Consider the following 20,717-nt stretch of genomic DNA (forward strand, 5'->3'; position numbering starts at 1 on the left):
AAGGCCGGCCCCGCTCCCGCCACGTCAGTTAAGTGGAAGCGTACTCCACTGGAGTACGTCTTCCCTGCCGCGGAAGCGTTTTTGCAGGAAATACGCTTTCTGTTTAAACCCTGCCGGCCGAAACCTCTAGTTTGTGAATGTTCGTCCGTTAAGAGCAGAAATGAATACTTTTTTATTTCTTTTTCTGCCTAACGAACAAATGGTCATAACTCTGTGACCGTGACTCCGATTGAGGTGATTCCAACTCCCACGTCTTCGCCTCGTCGAGCCCGTTCTGTTCACATCATCTCTACTCCTAATGTTTGAGTTGGTTGAATAGTACCACGGTTTATTTTCGTCCGGTTTATTTTCGCCTCACCTCCCACCACCCTCCCACGTTAATGTTTTATTCTTTGCACTTAAAACCAAATCGCGTCTAATACTCCTTCCATTTATTCATGCTTGCTTTGGCAAGTGTCGATTCAATTCAACCATGTAAATATTTGGTAATTAAGAATTCATAAATAATAACATACACATGAGATCACCTTCCAAACAGATCACATCGCCCTCCGATTCATTTCTCCCACCGATCCCCTTCAATACTTAGCTTCGCTAGAAAAAAAACACAACTATCGAAGCCATGCCCTCACATGATCACGTATCACAATGAGAAAACTCCTTATATTGTTTCCCTATTTAAATATACTAGCAAACATGCCCGTGCGTTGCAACGGGAGAAAACAACCCTCTCACATGCCCTTACCCATTGAGCATGGCTAAAGAATTCACCCTTATGCCCATAACATAATAAACATGACTAATACCTAATCCTCACGTCCACATCCTCCATTTCAGTATAACACCAGACACATGTTTCCGCTTGTCGTCTTTTCTGTCCTCATCACTGGTGGTCGCATTATCAGTTGTCACTAACCAGGGTTGACCAGGTGCAATGGATTGTTGAGCCGCCTTCATGTCCGGCGAAGAGAAAGAGCGTTGAACAAAGTTTTTTATTTATCATCTGGCTAATATAATAGGGAAAAGCACTGCACAAAATGTATGTCCATGTCATTATGTAAATTGAATAGTTTGTGTCAGATTGATCATGAAATCTTAGTTGGACTCCTCATGCATTTTGACAGGAATCACTGGGCCGAGTGAGACTCGTCGTACGTGTGAAGACGCGATAGAGAAAAAGATTCCTTCCATATCCATAGTTTGAACTAAAACAATGCATCAGGTGGGCATATTTCAAAAATTCACCAAGTTTTATTAATAGGTATAGACTAAAGCAATTTAGCTATAATACCTCCCAGTTTAGAAAAACATGTTTAAGAAAATATTTTCCTTTTCAAATTTAAAGTTCAAAAAATATTCGTGTTTTAAAAATGTTTGCAAATTAAAAAATAATCAAAACAGTACCTCCTAGTTTTAAAAAATTGTTTTTGTTTTAAAATATACTCAAGTTTAAAGAAAATAAAAGGCGAAATATTGTTATTTAAAAAAATGTTTGAGTTTAAATTTTTTATTAACAACTTTGAAAAAAAAATCGGGTTCTATAATATATTCACTTTTTCAGAAAAAAAATTCCTCTCAGTATCTGGCGAGACTATGAACTAATTTAAAATTTCGCGCTGCAATTTAAACAGCCAGTCATGTTTATTCTAGTGGCTAGCAGTCTGAGCTCTCTAGCATGAGCGGCTTGGTTCGATTCCTCTCGTGGCGCAGCATTTTTTCTTAGATTTTTTTACTGGCGCGGGCTGTTATGCTAATGGGCCGGCCCATTGCGGCTCTGTGCCTCCTGTGTTATGTTTTTTTGACTGAAACGAATTGGGAGAAGGCAAAAACGCCCGCACCAGAGAACATCTGCGACGTATCTAGGTCCCACCGTAAACGAAAATAACTGGAGAAACAATCCTTCCTTTAATATCGCACCAGAGAACATCTGCGACGTACAAAAGTTATTTAGGTCCCACCGTAAACGAAAATAAGTGAAGAAACAATCCTTCCTTTAATATTTGGTTAAGATAAAGATAAAGATTTAGGAGCAGTCGGTACGTCTTTCGTTCGTACCCAGCCTCCCATCGATCGCGAAGGCATCCCCGCTACTTTTTTCCGCTTCTTCGACGTTCGTCGATTCGTCCCCACCCGCACAGCCATACGTGGACCAAGCCCTGCAAAAGAACGAGATCCAACCCACGTCTCTCTATCAACAAAAGCACGACACGCTAGGGTTAGCAGCCGCCAGCCACGCCCGCCCCTCGATCGGCTCCTCCCGAGGCGCCATCGTGCTCTCGCGCACGGCGCTGGCCGCTGTCCTCAATGCCCCCTCGCACTTCGCATCTGCTGCCTCATCCTCCGACCTCCGTCGTCGTGCAGCACATCGTTGCCATGGACTCGAACTTCTGATGCTACGGGGAAGCCGGATCGGATCCCACCCCGAGGGCTCGACCTGAGGCTGCGGTGGGTTGTAGAACTCCCCGGCGACAAGCTCAACGGCCTTGTACTTCGCCCGCACAAGCACCATTGGGTCGACGTCGCTGCCAGTGGCTGCGGCCATGCATTTCGAAATTCCATGGCATGATGCATATAAATTGGATCAGTATGTGGGTTCAGAAGATGATTTTTTTTCTATGCTTCCCCTATGGTGGGTTCGGTTTTGCATTACTCAATTTTGCTAATGTGTCGTTTCTGCAATGTACCTTCAATTTTTTTAGTATACTAATTTCAAATGATTATATAATTTTCTATGGATCAGATTCATGAAGCTCCAAGCGAGCAAGAAGTTTCAGTCCACCTTTACTCATGGCCTCCCCTTCTCGTCTGGTAACTCACGTGCTCACTTTGTCATGAAGATAGCATGAACTAATCTTTTATCAGGCAACAAATGCCATGTCCTAGCACCGGCCAAAATCCCTTTTTCATGTGTGAACCATATACAGAAAACTGCATGATACATACTGGAATCTGGTGCTCACTTTTAGAATAGCTGTTTTTTTTCACCCAACTAGAGAACTTAGGAAGGCTGTTTTTTTCTTCTTCTTTTGTTATGATTTTTTCAGTCTTTCGGGTTAATAAGTGGTTTTTTTCTTTCGCCTTTAGGTTGCAGAAGTGCAATTGCAACTGTATGCGTTCACTAGCGACAACACCCATAGATAAATATACACGCCTATTACATGTTGATGCTGCCCGCTCTTGTTATACATTTATTTTGCAGCGGTCGCTCTGTTCAATCGTGGTCCATGCTCTGTTTAATGCACATGTCGGATCAGAATCAAAATGAGATTATTGTAGCTTCTCTAACCACATTCGGACTCCTAATTTTAAGTTTTTGTCTTGCTCTCAGGTTTTTTTTTGAAAAGGGGGACTCCCCAGCCTCTGCATCAGAACGATGCATACGGCCAACTTTATAAATAAGCAAACATGTTCAACAAGGTCTTAAAGTCTCCAACGAAAGTAAAGTAAAGAAAAGCTCACAGAGAGCCAAAAGGCCAATAACAAACTAGCCAAAAGAAGCCACAACCGGCTGGCATAAGAGAGATAGGTAAACTAACTGCCTATCCTATTACATGACCGTCATCCAAACCGGTTGAAGATATCCCGTGCTACCATCTCCCACCGGATAGATCCAGTAACCAAGGGAGTGAGTAGCGACCACGTACGGATCAACGCAGTGGCTCGGAAAATAACCTGCAAAAAATGAATATTTGTTGCTCTGTTAAAAACCAAATCATTTCTGCAGTTCCATACTGCCCATAATAAAGCACATGCTCCTACGCGGATGTGTCGTGCTGTTTCGGACTCTAGCCCATTAAGCCACGTTTCAAATAACGTGTTGACATATCTCGGAGGAGTAATATTGAAGGCAATATGGACCGTCCGCCATAAGACTTTTGCCAACGGGCACTCAAGAAAAAGGTGTTTGATGGTTTCATCCCGATCGCAGAAGTTACACCTAGTAGGTCCTGTCCAGTTACGCTTTGCCAAATTATCCTTGGTCAAGATTACTTGTTTATGTCTTGCTCTCAGGTGGACGGCCTTGGCAATCTGAACAAGCTTTACGCGACTGGCGCTCTTGTTGATTCCTTATGAGTCATTTAAGCTGTTTTTGCACAAGGTTGAGATAGTTGGGGCATGTAACTGTGTTTTGGTGAGCTTCTTCCTTTCTTTGAGGGTTTCCCAATCCCTTCTCAATCCAAAGTTCTGGCTCAGGCTGTGATTATAACTTTTATTGACCTAGATCTGATGGTGATAGTTATGAATAATTCAACTTTTTTCAGAGTATATTGAACTGCATCACACATAAGTAATAGATATTAACCTATGCTAACACTAATATTTGTAATTTGTTACACCATGATGTTTAATATTGCCAGGATATTTTTCTTGAAAAGAAAATATGAAATTTACACCTCTTGCACCACTGATAGAGATGTGCCTTGCTGTAATAAGATGATGGGCTCATGACTTATCTTTCTTGGACAAAACAAGGAATCTAGCCATAACTATGTACATACCTGGATACTCATCTTTTCTTCTCAAGCTATCATGTCAAGTGTAGAGGAAATGATGATATAAAGAATAAGGAGAAAGACATGCTGACAGTACATCCGGTTCCAATTTTCATCACACTATGTACTAATATATGCTCTCAATGATAATATGCCACCTTGCGCTGTCTACACACGTAACATGTTCTTCTTTTGTATGATTATACACTATGAAATTATTGTATGCTTATCTTGGCTGGAATTTCAGAGTTGAAAGGACATGATGTTTCCATGCGACGGGAGTTAATTTTGGTTGTCCTTTGTTTCATAATAAATGTTGGTATGTTTAGTTGGTGTAACCGGAATTAATCACTGGTTAAACATATAGAAGGAGTCTCTCTATTGGAAGGGGAAAAATATAATGTTAGACACCATTTATTTTTCTACTCGATGGTGCATGCAATGTATCATTTGTCCCTGATTTAATGTACTGCACTTTTCTTCATTGCTCTCTGTTCTTTAATAAGTCAGACTCATATAGAACCTGATATTTCTTAGTGATGTCTTCAGATCCCACGAATGTCATTTTGCACTGAAGGCTTGTAACCATTGGGAAATGTTTGCTTGCTCTGATGTATCAAGTTGCCATGGGGGTGATCTAGAGGTGAAAGCTAGCAAGCCATCTCCTGATATTTTCCTTACTAGCAAGCTTAATGCGGAACACTTATATTTCAGTACTTGTTTGTTTAACTGTGCTATTCATCTGCAGGTCTCTTCCTTGTCCGAAGTGTCGTACCGAATCAAGACATGTTCATTTAATTTACCTGTCATGTAAATGACACAACATGATTCACTTGTGTATAGTGTAAAAATATATTTATTTATGGCACACAGGTGTTCAAATTATAGTTGTAAAACGTGTATAGTGTAAAAATATAATTATTAAGGGAAGTGACATCACAATGGTCGTGCCTGGTCTTCTCCGAGTCTCTGCTTGTGGTTTGTGTTCTTTAGATCTGTTCATGCCCTGATATTGCTCTCTGATTTCATCTTCTCTGGACTAATTAGGGCTTTGCTTTTGTTTGCACCAATTCGAGATAATGGTCATGACATGCAGCAGCCAAGACAACAAGGTCAAGCCCAGGCTTAGGCCTGATGATGAACACAATTAGATGCAGGTAGTTCCTTGCATCCTCATGTTAGAACTACTTTTTTTACGCTCTTGCTTCTGCAGATTTCTAAGAATTTGACTCATTTTTCGGTCATTTTGTGCATTTGTAGTTCACATATATCTAAGTTCCTTTGATGTGTGTTTCAAATAAACAAGAGCTCTTGGCAATGAGATTTTTTGACCGAACATATCATTTTAACCACAAATAGAATACAAATAATTGTGATATAAACCTAATTGATACACCATTTGATACATGTGTTTACAAAATAGATCTGAGCAATTATTTGTAGTAGTTATATTGATTAGCTGCCTACTTACCTTTTAAGTTCTTTGTGAATCAATGTAATTTTATTTCGACAAAGTTTGAGAAAAAAATATGACGGGGAGCCTTGGCGCAGTGGTAAAGTTGCTACCTTGTGACCATGAGGTCACGGGTTCAAGTCCTGGAAACAGCTTCTTACACAAATGTAGGGAAAGGCTGCGTACTATAGACCCAAAGTGGTCGGACCCTTTCCCGGACCCTGCGCAAGCGGCATGCATCGGGCTGCTGATACGTCTCCAACGTATCTATAATTTTTGATTGCTCCATGCTGTTTTATTATCAATCTTGGATGTTTTATAATCATTTTATATCATTTTTTGGTACTGACCTATTGACATAGTGCCAAGTGCAAGTTGCTGTTTTTTCCATGTTTTTTACATCGCAGAAAATCAATATCAGACGGAGTCCAAATGCCACGAAACTTCACGGAGATTTTTTATGGACCAGAAGGAAGATATTGGGCCCTGGTTGCACCTGGGGGGAGTCCCGAGGAGGGGACAACCCACCAGGGCGCGCCAGGAGGCCCAGGCGCGCCCTGGTGGGTTATGCCCACCTCAGGTGCCCCCCGGGCTGCCTCTTTGCTCCATAAATACCCCAATATTCCAGAAACCCTAGGGGAGTCGACGAAATATTCATCCAGCCACCGCAGAGTCCAGAACCACCAGATCCAATCTAGACACCATCACGGAGGGGTTCACCACTTCCATTGATGCCTCTCTGATGATGCGTGAGTAGTTCTTTGTAGACCTTCGGGTCCGTAGTTAGTAGCTAGATGGCTCTCTCTCTCTCTCTCTCTCTCTCGCTGAATTCTCAATACAATGGTCTCTTGGAGATCCATATGATGTAACTCTTTTGCGGTGTGTTTGTTGGGATCTGATGAACTTCGAGTTTATGATGAGTTATATCTTTTTATATCCATGAAAGTTATTTGAGTTTATTTGATCTCTTATATGCATGATCTCTTATAGCCTTGTATTTTTTCTCCGATATTTGGGTTTTGTTTGGCCAACTTGATCTATTTATCTTGCAATGGGAAGAGGTTCCCGGTAGTGGGTTCGATCTTATGGTGCTTGATCCCAGTGACAGAAAGGGAACCGACACGTATGTATCGTTGCTACTAAGGATAAAAAGATGGGATCTATATCTACGCAATAGATAAACGGATCTTGTCTACATCATGTCATCGTTCTTATTGCATTACTCCGTTTTTCCATGAACTTAATACACTAGATGCATGCTGGATAGCGGTCGATGTGTGGAGTAATAGTAGTAGATGCAGGCAGGAGTCGGTCTACTAATCTTGGACGTGATGCCTATGTAATGATCATTGCCAGGATATCGTCATAATTATTTGAAGTTCTATCAATTTCCCAACAGTAATTTGTTTACCCACCGTTTGCTATCTTTCTCGAGAGAAGCCACTAGTGAAACCTACAGCCCCGAGTCTTCTTTCTCATATATTTGCTTTGCGATCTACTTTTTCCTTGCGTTTATTTTCAGATCTATTAAACCAAAAATACAAAAAAATACCTTGATGCAATTTATTCTTATTTATTTTATTTGGCGTTCGATCTATCAATCTACTACAAATTTACCTCACGTCCTTTTGCCTATCTTGAGGCGCTGTACCCCGAAAGGGATTGACAACCCCTTTAACATGTCGGGTTGCGAGGTGTTGTTGTTTGTGTGCAGGGGATGTTTACGTTGTGTTGCTTGGTTCTCCTACTAGTTCGATAACCTTGGTTTCATATCTGAGGGAAATACCTACCGCCGTTGTGCTGCATCATCCCTTCCTCTTTGGGGAAATATCGACGTAGCTTCAAGCGACATCAAAAGGAATTTCTGGCGCCGTTGCCGGGGAGGATCTTCAACATAACCAGGTTCCTAATCACAAATCTCATCTCCTCGCAATTTACATTATTTGCCATTTGCCTCTCGTTTTCCTCTCCCCCACTTCACAAAAAATTTGCCATTTTATTCGCCTTTCTTTTTCACCGATCTCTTGTCTCTAGTCCCGATGGCTAGCGTCCCTACTCCTCCTTTGTCACCAGATTTTGAAGTTCTTTACTTCAAGCAAAGACAAGGAGAAAAGTTGAAAGATGCCTGGTATAGGCTTATGGAATCGTATCGTGTTTCCAACCTAAAGGGGGATGCTAAGGTTTTGCTTCGTAATTTTTACATAGGATTAGCTTTGCATCATAGACAACTTCTTGATTTTGCCGCTAAAGGAAATTTTATTGAGCTTGATGCAAACGCTGCCTATGAAATCTTGGAAGGAATTTTGGGAATTCCTCCTCAAAAGAAGGGGTTTTCCTTTACCCCTGAGGGAGTTCAAATGTTGGACAAACTTGGTGATTTACATAAACATATGGTCGAAATACAGAAATATAATGAACCCCCCAAGCACCTCAATGGTAGTATCAATCGCATGAATACCTTGATTACTCTTTGCAACAAGCGACTGGATATTTTGGATCTTAAGATGGTTTCTTTTTCGGAGAATTTAGGGAAGCGTAAAGAGCCTCCCGGGTTTGAGAAAATTGTTACAAAAGTTGCCAAAACTTCGAAAGACAAAACTCTACCTTGCTTTATGCCTAGCTAAGGGCGTAAAACTATAGCGCTTGTTGGGAGGCAACCCAATGAATACATTTTATTTTTTCTTTCTGTTCTTGAGTGTTAACACAATTATGCTACTGTTATGACTGTGTTTTTTATGTTTTAATTAGTGTTTGTGCCAAGTAAAGCCTTTAGGATCTTCTTGGGTGATAGTTGTTTGATCTTGCTGAAAAAGACAGAAACTTTGCACTCATGAAAATAATTTTCATAAATCACAGAAAAGAGCTTTTGCCCTGATTCTTTTTGCAGAAGATTAATACACAAATTATGCTGGTAGTCCTAATTTGTTTGAATTGTTGGAGTTCCAGAAGTATTCGAAAGTTCCAGATTACTACAGACTGTTCTGTTTTGACATATTCTGTTTTCTTTGTGTTGTGTGCTTAGTTTGATGGCTCTATGGTTTTCTTTGATGAGTTTTTGCCATAAAAAAGTTGGAATACAGTAGATATAATACAAAAACAAAATATGAATTGGTTTGACACAACACTTATAGTAGTGGTTTGCTTTCTTTCACTAACGGATCTCACAAAGGTTTTGTTGAGTTTTCTGTGATTGAAGTTTTCAAGTTTTGGGTTATCTTACGATGGATGAGAGAAGGATAGAAGAGCCTAAGCTTGGGGATGCCCCGGCATCCCAAGCATTATCCAAGAATGAGCAACCAACTAAGCTTGGGGATGCCCCCGAGTGGCATCCCCTCTTTCTTCTAACGACCATCGGTATTTTACTCGAGGCTATATTTTTATTCCTCACATGATATGTGTTTTGCTTGGAGCGTCTTGTATGATATGTGTCTTTGCTTGTTTTATTTTGTGTTTTAAGTCATCAATCCTTGCTGGACACACTTATTTGGGAGAGCCAAAATTATGTCTTGACTTGTTAGAATTGCTCTCTATGCTTCACTTAAATTTTTATGAGCTAGGACTTGCTCTAGTGCTTCACTTATATCTTTTTGAGCAAGGTGTGCTTAGTATTTTTTGAAGAAATACTCTCTTGCTTCACTTAGATTTATTTGAGAGTTAGTAAAATTTTGAAGAAATTCTCTCTTGCTCCACTTAAATTATTTTGAGAGAAAGAAAATATGTTATGCTCATGATCTTCACTTATATTTGTTTGAGCTTATGTAAAGCAACGCATGAAAATTAGTCCCAAAGTGATAGATATCCAAGAAGGATAAAGAGACAAATATATATATATATATATATATATATATATATATGTCATGAAGATCGTTGGACAAAATAAACTTGATTCTTAGTAATAGTTTTGAGATGTGATGATGTGATATGTGAGTTATGTTGATGAGTAATTATGCTCTAGTAAGAATATTGGTGTTAAGGTTTGTGATTCCCTATGCATGCACGAAAGTCAATAATCTTGCAATGAAAATTATATCCTACTTGTGGTGCATTATTCGGTGTTAATTATGCTTAATGCTTGCTTATGAGATTATTCTTTTCTTGGTTGGTCGCTTCTCAATCTTTTTGCTAGCCTTCATTTTGCACTAAGTATGACCTCTACTTGTGCATCCAAAATCCTTTAAACCATCTTTGCCACATGAGTCCACTATATCTACCTATATGCGGTATTCTTTTGCCTTTCTAAGCAAATTTACATGTGCCATCTCTAATTTTCGAAATAAACTTCTCTTTTGTGTGTTTGTTTTGCTCACGGAACTGTAACGGGTGGCTAATATTTTCCATGCTGGATGTGTTATTCGCACGATGAGTGTTTATTCACTTGTCATTGCACGGGAGTAAGGCAAAGGTTTTAGGGATGCCCAGTGTTGGAAATATGCCCTAGAGGCAATAATAAATGGTTATTATTATATTTCTTTGTTCATGATAATAGTCTATTATTCATGCTATAATTGTATTGTCCGGAAATCGTAATACATGTGTGAATACATAGACCACAACGTGTCCCTAGTAAGCCTCTAGTTGACTAGCTCGTTGATCAACAGATAGTCATGGTTTCCTGACTATGGACATTGGATGTCATTGATAACGGGATCACATCATTAGGAGAATGATGTGATGGACAAGACCCAATCCTAAGCATAGCATAAAAGATCGTGTAGTTTCGTTTGCTAGAGCTTTTCCAATGTCAAGTATCTTTTCCTTAGACCATGAGATCGTGCAACTCCCGGATACCGTAGGAGTGCTTTGGGTGTGCCAAACGTCACAACGTAACTGGGTGACTATAAAGGTGCACTACGGGTATCTCCGAAAGTGTCTGTTGGGTTGGCACGGATCGAGACTGGGATTTGTCACTCCGTGTGACGGAGAGGTATCTCTGGGCCCACTCGGTAATGCATCATCATAATGAGCTCAATGTGACTAAGGCGTTGGTCACGGGATCATGCATTGCGGTACGAGTAAAGAGACTTGCCGGTAACGAGATTGAACAAGGTATTGGGATACCGACGATCGAATCTCGGGCAAGTAACATACCGATTGACAAAGGGAATTGCATACGGATTGATTGAATCCTCGACACCGTGGTTCATCCGATGATATCATCGTGGAACATGTGGGAGCCAACATGGGTATCCAGATCCCGCTGTTGGTTATTGACCGGAGAGGCGTCTCGGTCATGTCTGCATGTCTCCCGAACCCGTAGGGTCTACACACTTAAGGTCCGGTGACGCTAGGGTTGTAGAGATATATGTATGCGGAAACCCGAAAGTTGTTCGGAGTCCCGGATGAGATCCCGGACGTCACGAGAGGTTCCGGAATGGTCCGGAGGTGAAGAATTATATATAGGAAGTCAAGTTTTGGCCACCGGGAAAGTTTCGGGGGTTACCGGTATTGTACCGGGACCACCGGAAGGGTCCCGGGGGTCCACCGGGTGGGGCCACCTATCCCGGAGGGCCCCATGGGCTGAAAGTGGAAGGGAACCAGCCCCTAGTGGGCTGGGCGCCCCCCATGGGCCTCCCCCCATGCGCCTAGGGTTGGGAACCCTAGGGTGGGGGGGCTTTCCCCTTGCCTTGGGGGGCAAGGCAACCCCTTCCCCCCCCCTTGGCCGCCGCCCCCCAACCCTAGATGGGTTTTGGCCGGCCCCCTTCCCAAGGGGGACTATATAAAGGGGGGGGGGGGAGGAAGGGCAGCACCCTACAGCCTTGGGCGCCTCCCTCCTCCCCTGCAACACCTCTCTCTCTCTCTCGCAGAAGCTCGGCGAAGCCCTGCCGGAGACCCGCTACATCCACCACCACGCCGTCGTGCTGTTGGATCTCCATCAACCTCTCCTTCCCCCTTGCTGGATCAAGAAGGAGGAGACGTCGCTGCACCGTACGTGTGTTGAACGCGGAGGTGCCGTCCGTTCGGCACTCGGTCATCGGTGATTTGGATCACGACGAGTACGACTCCGTCATCCACGTTCATTGGAACGCTTCCGCTCGCGATCTACAAGGGTATGTAGATCCACTCCTTTCCCCTCGTTGCTAGTAGACTCCACAGATGCATCTTGGTGAGCGTAGGAAAATTTTAAAATTATGCTACGATTCCCAACAGTGGCATCATGAGCCAGGTCTATGCGTAGTTACTATGCACGAGTAGAACACAAAGCAGTTGTGGGCGTTGAGTTTGCCAATTCTTCTTGCCGCTACTAGTCTTTTCTTGTTTCGGCGGCATTGTAGGATGAAGCGGCCCGGACCGACCTTACACGTACACTTACGTGAGACAGGTTCCACCGACTGACATGCACTAGATGCATAAGGTGGCTAGCGGGTGTCTGTCTCTCCTACTTTAGTCGGAACGGATTCGATGAAAAGGGTCCTTATGAAGGGTAAATAGAAATTGGCAAATCACGTTGTGGTCATACGTAGGTAAGAAACGTTCTTGCTAGAAACCTACAAACCACGTAAAAACCTGCAACAACAATTAGAGGACGTCTAACTTGTTTTTGCAGCAAGTGCTATGTGATGTGATATGGCCAGAAGATGTGATGAATGATATATGTGATGTATGAGATTGATCATATTCTTGTAATAGGAATCACGACCTACATGTCGATGAGTATGACAACCGGCAGGAGCCATAGGAGTTGTCTTTATTATTTTGTATGACCTGCGTGTCATTGAATAACGCCATGTAAATTACTTTACTTCGTTGCTAAACGCGTTAGCCATAGAAGTAGAAGTAATCGTTGGCGTGCCGACTTCATGAAGACACAATGATGGAGATCATGGTGTCATGCCGGTGACAAAGATGATCATGGTGCCCCGAAGATGGAGATCAAAGGAGCATAATGATATTGGCCATATCATGTCACTATTTGATTGCATGTGATGTTTATCATGTTTTTGCATCTTATTTGCTTAGAACGACGGTAGTAAGTAAGATGATCCCTTATAATAATTTCAAGAAAGTGTTCACCCTAACTGTGCACCGTTGCGAAGGTTCGTTGTTTCGAAGCACCACGTGATGATCGGGTGTGATAGATTCTAACGTTCGAATACAACGGGTGTTGACGAGACTAGCATGTACAGACATGGCCTCGGAACACACGCAATACACTTAGGTTGACTTGACGAGCCTAGCATGTACAGACATGGCCTCGGAACACGGAGGACCGAAAGGTCGAGCATGAGTCGTATAGAAGATACGATCAACATGAAGATGTTCACCGATCTTGACTAGTCCGTCTCACGTGATGATCGGACACGGCCTAGTTAAACTCGGATCATGTTTCACTTAGATGACTAGAGGGATGTCTATCTGAGTGGGAGTTCATTAAATAATTTGATTAGATGAACTCAATTATCATGAACTTAGTCTAAAATCTTTACACTATGTATTGTAGATCAAATGGCCAACGTTGTCCTCAATTTCAACGCGTTCCTAGAGAAAACCAAGCTGAAAGATGATGGCAGCAACTATACGGACTGGGTCCGGAACCTGAGGCTCATCCTCATAGTAGCCAAGAAAGATTATGTCTTAGAAGCACCGCTAGGTGATGCACCAATCCCACAGAACCAAGACGTTATGAACGCTTGGCAATCACGTGCTGATGATTACTCCCTCGTTCAGTGCGGCATGCTTTACAGCTTAGAACCGGGTCTCCAAAAGCGTTTTGAGAAACATGGAGCATATGAGATGTTCGAGGAGATGAAACTAGTTTTCCAAGCTCATGCCCGGGTCGAGAGATATGATGTCTCCGACAAGTTCTTCAGCTGTAAAATGGAGGAGAACAGTTCTGTTAGTGAGCACATACTCAGAATGTCTGGGTTGCACAACCGCTTGTCTCAACTGGGAGTTAATCTCCCGGATGACGCGGTCATTGACAGAATCCTCCAGTCGCTTCCACCAAGCTACAAGAGCTTTGTGATGAACTACAATATGCAGGGGATGGAAAAGACCATTCCCGAGGTATATTCAATGCTGAAATCAGCGGAAGGGGAGATCAGAAAAGAACATCAAGTGTTGATGGTGAATAAAACCACCAAGTTCAAGAAGGGCAAGGGTAAGAAGAACTTCAAGAAGGACGGCAAGGGAGTTGCCGCGCCCGGTAAACCAGTTACTGGGAAGAAGTCAAAGAATGGACCCAAGCCCGGGACTGAGTGCTTTTATTGCAAGGGAAGTGGTCACTGGAAGCGGAACTGCCCCAAATATTTAGCGGACAAGAAGAAGGCCGGCAACACCCAAGGTATATGTGATATACAAGTAATTGATGTGTACCTTACCAGTACTCGTAGTAGCTCCTGGGTATTTGATACCGGTGCGGTTGCTCATATTTGTAACTCAAAACAGGAACTACGGAATAAACGGAGACTGGCAAGGGACGAGGTGACGATGTGCGTCGGGAATGGTTCCAAGGTCGATGTGATCGCCGTCGGCACGCTACCTCTGCATCTACCCACGGGATTAGTTTTAAACCTCAATAATTGTTATTTAGTGCCAGCTTTGAGCATGAACATTGTGTCTGGATCTCGTTTAATTCGAGATGGCTACTCATTTAAATCCGAGAATAATGGTTGTTCTATTTATTTGAGATATATGTTTTATGGTCATGCCCCGCTGGTCAATGGTTTATTTTTGATGAATCTCGAACGTGATGTTACACATGTTCATAGTGTGAATACCAAAAGATGTAAAGTTGATAACGATAGTCCCACATACTTGTGGCACTGCCGCCTTGGTCACATTGGTGTCAAGCGCATGAAGAAGCTCCATGCAGATGGACTTTTGGAGTCTCTTGATTACGAATCATTTGACACGTGCGAACCATGCCTCATGGGTAAGATGACTAAGACTCCGTTCTCCGGAACAATGGAACGAGCAACCAACCTATTGGAAATCATACATACCGATGTGTGCGGTCCAATGAGTGTTGAGGCTCGCGGAGGATATCGTTATGTTCTCACTCTCACTGATGATTTAAGTAGATATGGATATGTCTACCTGATGAAACACAAGTCTGAAACCTTTGAAAAGTTGAAAGAATTTCAGAGTGAAGTTGAGAATCAACGTGACAGGAGAATAAAATTTCTACGATCAGATCGTGGTGGAGAATATTTAAGTCACGAGTTTGGTGCACACTTAAGGAAATGTGGAATAGTTTCACAACTCACGCCGCCTGGAACACCTCAGAGAAATGGTGTGTCCGAACGTCGTAATCGCACTCTATTGGATATGGTGCGATCTATGATGTCTCTTACCGATTTACCGCTCTCATTTTGGGGTTATGCTTTAGAGACTGCCGCATTCACTTTAAATAGGGCTCCGTCGAAATCCGTTGAGACGACACCGTATGAATTATGGTTTGGGAAGAAACCTAAGCTGTCGTTTCTAAAAGTTTGGGGATGCGATGCTTATGTCAAGAAACTTCAACCTGAAAAGCTCGAACCCAAGTCGGAAAAATGCGTCTTCATAGGATACCCTAAGGAAACGATTGGGTATACCTTCTACCTCAGATCCGAAGGCAAGATCTTCGTTGCCAAGAACGGGTCCTTTCTGGAGAAGGAGTTTCATTCGAAAGAATTGAGTGGGAGGAAAGTGGAACTTGATGAGGTGATAGTCACCCCTTCTGAACCGGAAAGTAGCGCAGCGCAGGAAAATGTTCCTGTGGTGCCTACACCGACTGGGGAGGAAGTTAATGATGATGATCATGAAGCTTCGGATCAAGTTACTGAACTTCGTAGGTCCACAAGGACACGTTCCGCACCAGAGTGGTACGGCAACCCTGTCCTAGAAATCATGTTGTTAGACAACGGTGAACCTTCGAACTATGAAGAAGCGATGGCGGGCCCGGATTCCGACAAATGGCTTGAAGCCATGAAATCCGAGATAGGATCCATGTATGAAAACGAAGTATGGACTTTGACTGACTTGCCCGATGATCGGCGAGCCATAGAAAACAAATGGATCTTTAAGAAGAAGACGGACGCAGATGGTAATGTGACCATCTACAAAGCTCGACTTGTCGCTAAGGGTTATCGACAAGTTCAAGGGGTTGACTACGATGAGACTTTCTCACCCGTAGCGAAGCTGAAGTCCGTCCGAATCATGTTAGCAATTGCCGCATACTATGATTATGAGATATGGCAGATGGACGTCAAAACGGCATTCCTTAACGGCTTCCTTAAGGAAGAGTTGTATATGATGCAGCCGGAAGGTTTTGTCGATCCTAAGAATGCTAGCAAAGTATGCAAGCTCCAGCGCTCAATCTATGGGCTGGTGCAAGCATCTCGGAGTTGGAACATTCGGTTTGATGAGATGATCAAAGCGTTTGGGTTTACACACACTTATGGAGAAGCCTGTGTTTACAAGAAAGTGAGTGGGAGCTCTGTAGCATTTCTCATATTATATGTGGATGACATATTATTGATGGGAAATGATATAGAATTCTTGGAAAGTATAAAGGCCTATTTGAATAAGTGTTTTTCGATGAAGGACCTTGGAGAAGCTGCTTATATATTAGGCATCAAGATCTATAGAGATAGATCAAGACGCCTCATTGGTCTTTCACAGAGTACATACCTTGATAAGATATTGAAGAAGTTCAGTATGGATCAGTCCAAGAAGGGGTTCTTGCCTGTATTGCAAGGTGTGCAATTGAGCACGGCTCAATGCCCGACCACGGCAGAAGATATAGAAGAGATGAGTGTCATCCCCTATGCCTCGGCCATAGGGTCTATTATGTATGCCATGCTGTGTACCAGACCTGATGTAAACCTTGCTGTAAGTTTGGTAGGAAGGTACCAAAGTAATCCCGGCAAGGAACACTGGACAGCGGTCAAGAATATCCTGAAGTACCTAAAGAGGACTAAGGATATGTTTCTCGTTTATGGAGGTGACGAAGAGCTCGTCGTAAAGGGTTACGTCGACGCTAGCTTCGACACAGATCTGGATGACTCGAAGTCACAGACCGGATACGTGTATATTTTGAATAGAGGAGTAGTAAGCTGGTGCAGTTGCAAGCAAAGCGTCGTGGCGGGATCTACATGTGAAGCGGAGTACATGGCAGCCTTGGAGGCAGCACAGGAAGCAGTCTGGATGAAGGAGTTCATTACCGACCTAGGGGTGATTCCCAATGCGTCGGGCCCGATGACTCTCTTCTGTGACAACACTGGAGCTATTGCCCTTGCGAAGGAGCCCAGGTTTCACAGGAAGACCAGGCATATCAAGCGTCGCTTCAACTCCATTCGTGAAAGTATTCAAAATGGAGACATAGATATTTGTAAAGTACACACGGACCTGAATGTAGCAGATCCGTTGACTAAACCTCTCCCTAGGGCAAAACATGATCAACACCAGGACGCAATGGGTGTTCGATTCATCACAATGTAACTAGATTATTGACTCTAGTGCAAGTGGGAGACTGTTGGAAATATGCCCTAGAGGCAATAATAAATGGTTATTATTATATTTCTTTGTTCATGATAATAGTCTATTATTCATGCTATAATTGTATTGTCCGGAAATCGTAATACATGTGTGAATACATAGACCACAACGTGTCCCTAGTAAGCCTCTAGTTGACTAGCTCGTTGATCAACAGATAGTCATGGTTTCCTGACTATGGACATTGGATGTCATTGATAACGGGATCACATCATTAGGAGAATGATGTGATGGACAAGACCCAATCCTAAGCATAGCATAAAAGATCGTGTAGTTTCGTTTGCTAGAGCTTTTCCAATGTCAAGTATCTTTTCCTTAGACCATGAGATCGTGCAACTCCCGGATACCGTAGGAGTGCTTTGGGTGTGCCAAACGTCACAACGTAACTGGGTGACTATAAAGGTGCACTACGGGTATCTCCGAAAGTGTCTGTTTGGTTGGCACGGATCGAGACTGGGATTTGTCACTCCGTGTGACGGAGAGGTATCTCTGGGCCCACTCGGTAATGCATCATCATAATGAGCTCAATGTGACTAAGGCGTTGGTCACGGGATCATGCATTGCGGTACGAGTAAAGAGAATTGCCAGTAACGAGATTGAACAAGGTATTGGGATACCGACGATCGAATCTCGGGCAAGTAACATACCGATTGACAAAGGGAATTGCATACGGACTGATTGAATCCTCGACACCGTGGTTCATCCGATGATATCATCGTGGAACATGTGGGAGCCAACATGGGTATCCAGATCCCGCTGTTGGTTATTGACCGGAGAGGCGTCTCGGTCATTTCTGCATGTCTCCCGAACCCGTAGGGTCTACACACTTAAGGTCCGGTGACGCTAGGGTTGTAGAGATATATGTATGCGGAAACCCGAAAGTTGTTCGGAGTCCCGGATGAGATCCCGGACATCACGAGAGGTTCCGGAATGGTCCGGAGGTGAAGAATTATATATAGGAAGTCAAGTTTCGGCCACCGGGAAAGTTTCGGGGGTTACCGGTATTGTACCGGGACCACCGGAAGGGTCCCGGGGGTCCACCGGGTGGGGCCACCTATCTCGGAGGGCCCCATGGGCTGAAAGTGGAAGGGAACCAGCCCCTAGTGGGCTGGGCGCCCCCCCATGGGCCTCCCCCCATGCGCCTAGGGTTGGGAACCTTAGGGTGGGGGGCTTTCCCCTTGCCTTGGGGGGCAAGGCAACCCCTCCCCCCCCCTTGGCCGCCGCCCCCCAACCCTAGATGGGTTTTGGCCGGCCCCCCTCCCAAGGGGGCCTATATAAAGGGGGGGGGGGAGGGAGGGCAGCACCCTACAGCCTTGGGCGCCTCCCTCCTCCCCTGCAACACCTCTCTCTCTCTCTCGTAGAAGCTCGGTGAAGCCCTGCCGGAGACCTGCTACATCCACCACCACGCCGTCGTGCTGCTGGATCTCCATCAACCTCTCCTTCCCCCTTGCTGGATCAAGAAGGAGGAGACGTCGCTGCACCGTACGTGTGTTGAACGCGGAGGTGCCGTCCGTTCGGCACTCGGTCATCGGTGATTTGGATCACGGCGAGTACGACTCCGTCATCCACGTTCATTGGAACGCTTCCGCTCGCGATCTACAAGGGTATGTAGATCCACTCCTTTCCCCTCGTTGCTAGTAGACTCCATAGATGTATCTTGGTGAGCGTAGGAAAATTTTAAAATTATGCTACGATTCCCAACACCCAGTCCCGAAATGCAAAAATGAATTTACTTTATGTTGTCAAATAATAAATTCCTTGGAAAGTGTTGGTATGGAGGGCAACCGTGGATACGGCTAGCCATGGAAAGTGAAAGTATGGTTGAAAGAGGAATAAACTTTACTTTATGTTTGGGAACCGCCTATGATATATCTAGCATGGAAAGTGTTGGGAACTCTAAGTCGTTTTCGTTGGTGGGATGGATACACCTCCCAAAATGTTTTTATCTCTAATTTTTTGCTTTGAGCTCTGGTACCTCTACAAATCCCTACTCCCCTCTGCGAAGGGCCTTTCTTTTACTTTATGCAATTTTTATTTTGAGTTTGATTCTCCATCCTCTCTTATAAAAGCACCAACTAGGAGGCAATATGATCGTACTTAAGTATTGGGTGTAGCTAATATTCGAGTGTGTTTCATGAATGGATCAATGTTTGAGCATGATGGGCTAGGGATAACTTGTTTTAGCGTTGATATTTTGAAAGACATGGTTGCTTGTTGATATGCTTGAGTATCTAAATTATTATGTCAAAACTATACTATTGCTTTGAATCACATAAAAGTCCAAATGTCCATGCTATAAAGAAAAGAAATATGATATGATATGACATGACAGACAACACTCCACATCAAAAATTCTGGTTCTATCACTTACCTACTCGAGGACGAGCAGGAGGCCCAGGCGCGCCCTAGTGGGTTGTGCCCACCTCGGGTGCCCCTGGACTGCCTCTTTGCTCTATAAATACCCCAATATTCCAGAAACCCTAGGGGAGTCGATGAAATATTCATCCAGCCGCCGCAGGGTCCAGAACCACCAGATCCAATCTAGACACCATCACGGAGGGGTTCACCACCTCCATTGGTGCCTCTCTGATGATGCGTGAGTAGTTCTTTGTAGACCTTCGGGTCCGTAGTTAGTAGCTAGATGGCTTTCTCTCTCTCTCGCTGAATTCTCAATACAATGGTCTCTTGAAGATCCATATGATGTAACTCTTTTGCGGTGTGTTTGTTGGGATCTGATGAACTTCGAGTTTATGATGAGTTATATCTTTTTATATCCATGAAAGTTATTTGAGTTTCTTTGATCTCTTATATGCATGATCTCTTATAGCCTCGTATTTCTTCTCTGATATTTGGATTTGTTTGTCCAACTTGATCTATTTATCTTGCAATGGGAAGAGGTGCCCGGTAGTGGGTTCAATCTTACGGTGCTTGATCCCAGTGACAGAAAGGGAACCGACACGTATGTATCGTTGCTACTAAGGATAAAAAGATGGGATCTATATCTACGCAATAGATAAATGGATCTTGTCTACATCATGTCATCGTTCTTATTGGATTACTCCGTTTTTCCATGAACTTAGTACACTAGATGCATGCTGGATAGCGGTCGATGTGTGAAGTAATAGTAGTAGATGCAGACAGGAGTCGGTCTACTAATCTTGGACGTGATGCCTATGTAATGATCATTGCCTGGATATCATCATAATTATTTGAAGTTCTATCAATTGCCCAACAGTAATTTGTTTACCCACCGTTTGCTATCTTTCTCGAGAGAAGGCACTAGTGAAACCTAC

The 20,717-nt window shown here is 43.4% G+C and overlaps 1 long non-coding RNA gene across 1 annotated transcript; it reads left to right on the forward strand.

Annotated features, from left to right (window-relative positions):
* Positions 1-2,062: 2,062 nt before the first annotated feature.
* On the forward strand, positions 2,063-6,027 carry LOC123140774 (uncharacterized). Its single transcript, XR_006470067.1, has 5 exons — positions 2,063-2,629; positions 2,741-2,808; positions 4,012-4,132; positions 5,043-5,136; positions 5,242-6,027. It is a non-coding gene; the product is annotated as an uncharacterized lncRNA (long non-coding RNA).
* The last annotated feature ends 14,690 nt before the right edge of the window (positions 6,028-20,717 follow it).

This window comes from Triticum aestivum, chromosome 6D (assembly GCF_018294505.1).
Source record: "Triticum aestivum cultivar Chinese Spring chromosome 6D, IWGSC CS RefSeq v2.1, whole genome shotgun sequence".
Taxonomy (NCBI): Eukaryota; Viridiplantae; Streptophyta; class Magnoliopsida; order Poales; family Poaceae; genus Triticum; species Triticum aestivum.